Source organism: Nuphar pumila, chromosome 1 (assembly GCF_984573655.1).
Source record: "Nuphar pumila chromosome 1, dmNupPumi1.hap1.1, whole genome shotgun sequence".
In the NCBI taxonomy this organism is placed as follows: Eukaryota; Viridiplantae; Streptophyta; class Magnoliopsida; order Nymphaeales; family Nymphaeaceae; genus Nuphar; species Nuphar pumila.
The window spans coordinates 29,874,722-29,878,670 of NC_143249.1; positions in this window are offsets into that span (position 1 = coordinate 29,874,722).

Genomic DNA, 3,949 nt, shown 5'->3' on the forward strand with positions numbered 1-3,949 from the left:
TTGCAAAACATTTGTCTGCAGCGAAGCATCAAAGAATTATGTAATTAACTCATAATTTGTTATTTAGATTTTGTATATTAACTACATTCATTCTGTTTTGTACATTATCATTAGTTATTGATAACCAATTATATATCATCAACGTGCAGAAAAACTGTGATATCTGGAGATTGAAGATAATGAAACATGCTCTTCATAAGGAAGCACTCTGATGTTGCAGTGAGAAGTCTTTATAAAGGTCCTCGAGGAGCATTTTGGATATGTGAGAGGGATAGTACATTTGTTATTTCATCCAAAGGAAAAACTCATGTTTCAGAGCTATCTTCTCAGTTGGAGGTGACACAGTCAGAACTCCAACAATTAAGAGAACAACTGGAGCAAGAAAAAGAAGATAAAAAATGAGACAAAGAAGAAAATGTGAAGTTTAGAGAGCAAATGTAGACTTTCATAAATTCTCTCAGATAGAACCCCCATACTAGATCTCTCTTATTTTCTAGTAGATAAGACCGTCATTTGCATTGTTATTGTTTGAATTTTGTTGAATGGAATGTTTGAATTGTTATTGTTTAAGTGATTTCATTTACATCATTATTATTTAAATTGTTAAATATAATGTTTGAATTGTTATTGTTAGAGTGATTCCATTTGCATTCTTATTGTTGAATTTTGTAGCATTGTTATAGTTGAATTCTGTATGCAAAAATATTGTAGTCCACTAATATAAAATTTTATTTTTGTAGGTTTAAGGCCTATAACGGTGGCATTCTTGTCGCCGTTATAGATCTTAGACTCGTCATATCCTATAACGGCGTCCTCATAGTATATAGCAACGATTTAGTTCTCGCCATTAAAGTCTAGTCACCGTTATAGGCTCATCGCCGCTATTGGGATGTATCTTTTAACGACGACTTATAATTGTTATCATTATTAATCAACATAGGCCAAAACTAGACAGTCGTTTTTTTGTCGCCGTTATAGGACCCTCATTCTTGTAGTGTGCACTTCTATTTACGCAAGTTTTTTTATGGTATGAAAGCTTGAAAAGTAGGACTAATGCTCTCTTCGACGTAGTCATCGACTTCAAAGTTTTTTTATGGTATCAAAGTTTTTTTATGGTCAGTTTAATAATGATAGCACTAACAAGGCTAATTTGTCAAACATGCGAGAAACCTGGTCACTTGGCTAGGTTGTGCAAGCAAATAGCACATATTTTTCAAAATGATGTTTAACAACCCCAAGCCTATCATGTTAGTCATCAGCGGGTGACAATAATTGGTATCTTGATTGGGGTGCCACTCACCACATCACTACTGATCTTAACAACCTTTTGGTTCATGGGAGCTATCAAGATCCAGACACACTAAAAATAGGTAATGGAACACTTTGACAATTAAGAATCTTTATTTTTCTTTTTCAACGGAGAAAGTCGGGGTTAGGCAGACCCCTACCAGTTATACAACTATACCATTGGGATTCGAACCTGCAACGTCCCAACACAAGGTGATGGACACTAACTGCTCCTGCCAGACAAACGAAGCCCCGGTTGGCGACAATTAAGAATATCGGTTTTACTGTTTTTCATCATGATGATAATGACTTTTTTTTGAAAGATGTCATTCATGTGCCTCGGATTTCTAAAAAACTTATCTTTGTTTGGAAGTTTACTTGTGATATGTGATGTTAAGGATTGAACATTGGGGAACCGACTTGAGGAAGGAGTGAAGGAGGCTTATACCTTTTCATGATTCGGTGATAGACAAAGTTTGTAAGGCATGCCAAAAAGTCTAAGAGACAATTTTCCTTTTGATAGTACGTTACGCTATTATTTTTTCTGATGTTTGGGGACCTGCCCCCTGCCCTTGTGGTTAGTCATAGAGGGTTTTGATTCTGTTATTTTTGTTGATGCTTACATTAGATACACTTGACTTTATTTTAGTAAAATTAATAAATTCATAAAGGTATATAATAAATTTAGAAAAATGTCTTTTTGATCAAAATTATAAAAGTATGAGAAGCTTGAAAACAAGTATTGAAAAAAAGAAACCTTTGGGACCAATACATTAAAATATCTTTTCAAACCATTGTATATTGAAAAAGAAAACTTTTGAATTTATTGAAATTTATCAAGATTTTATTGTTTTGTGAATTTATTTGCAATAAAACTAATCAGGATAGGTTTGAAATATCACCAATATTTGTGACAGACAATTCAACCTAGTTATAGCTTCCATAGTTGATCTTTATACCTGAAAGATCAACTATGAAAGCTATACATCTTTTTAGACAACTTATTGAGAGATATAGAGAGGGGAACAAAGATTTGCATATGGTTTTTATTGATTTGGAGAAGGCATACGATAGAGTACCTAGGGATGTTCTCTGGTGGACAATGATGAAGAAAGGTATCTCTCTCAAGTACATTAGTATAATTAAAGATATGTACGAAGGAGTAGTAACCAATGTCCGTACTTGTGGAGGGGTGACAAACAATTTTCCTATAACGGTTGGGTTACATCTGCATTAAGCCCTTTCCTTTTTGCTATAGTGATAGATGAACTTACGAGATCAATTCAAGAAAATGTGTCGTGGTGTATGTTGTTTGCTGATGATATTGTTTTGATTGATGAGTCTAGAGTTGGGGTTAATGCTAAGTTAGAATTATGGAGACAGACTTTGGAAGCAAGAGGTTTTACGTTGAGTAAGAGTAAGACAAAATATATGGAATGTCGGTTTAGTAAGCAACAAAGTAGTGATGAGAGTGTAGTGAAGCTTGGTGAGTAAGAAATAGCGGTGGATGACTGTTTCAAATATTTGGGATCTATCATTCCAAAGAACGGAGAAAATGATGGAGATGTAAATCATAGGACATTAAAGTTGGGTGGATGAAATGGAAAAGTGCAACTGGAGTGTTGTGCGATCGTAGAATGCCATTGCGGTTGAAGGAGAAGTTTAATAGGACGACAGTTAGACCCGCTTTACTATATGGTACGTAATGTTGGGCTGCCAAGAGACATCATTTTCAAAAAATGAGTGTAACTGAGATGCGTATGCTTCGATGGATGTGTGGAAAGACACTAAAAGATAAGATTCAGAACGAGGAAATACGTAAGAAGGTAGGCGTTGCATCCATTGAAAATAAGATGAGTGAGAATCGTTTACGATGGTTTGGGCATATTCGACGAAGGCTTAATGATGCTCTGGTTAAAAGGATGGAGAAATGGGAAAATATATTAGCTAAAAGAGGTCGGGGTAGGCCTAAGAAGACTTGGATGGAGATGATAAGAAAGGATATGAATGCTTTGAACCTCACCGAGGACATGACATTGGATAGAAATGAGTGGAGGAGAAGGATTCATGTGGAGGACCCAAAATGATTTTCTTTTTGGTTCATATCGCCAAACCCAATTGTTTGGGATGAAGGAGTTGTTGTTGTTGTTGTTGTTGTTGTTGTTGTTGTTGTTGTTGTATTCATCATATCACTTCTGCTCTTATCATGAGGAAAAGAAGAATTCTTTCATAGTAATCCATGACTTGAACTGACTGACCAAAACTAAAACAAGAAAAATTAGGCATGAGGCAATTCATCTAGTTTGATGTGACAAAACTACCTTTAAACCGTGCATGGATGTACTAACTTATACGCAAAGTCAGATATTTTAGGTTATTATATATTATTATTTCATAATGCAATTTTCCAGCTTATCCCAACTTTTTGGATAAGTGGCTTCATCTAAAGCCCCCCTTCAACTCCTTGATATATTGCTAGCATGTGGTATAGAGATTGTGTCACAAAAGACAGGGTCAAACATCCATTATGGGATCTTCTACCGTATATTCTAGTTATTTGCAGAGTCCATACTATATTCTATTTTTTTTTTCTTGGGAGCCTGGGGAACAAGGATGGCAAGTCGCGGGGAGGAAGACATGAATCGGGGATGGAGGTTAAAAT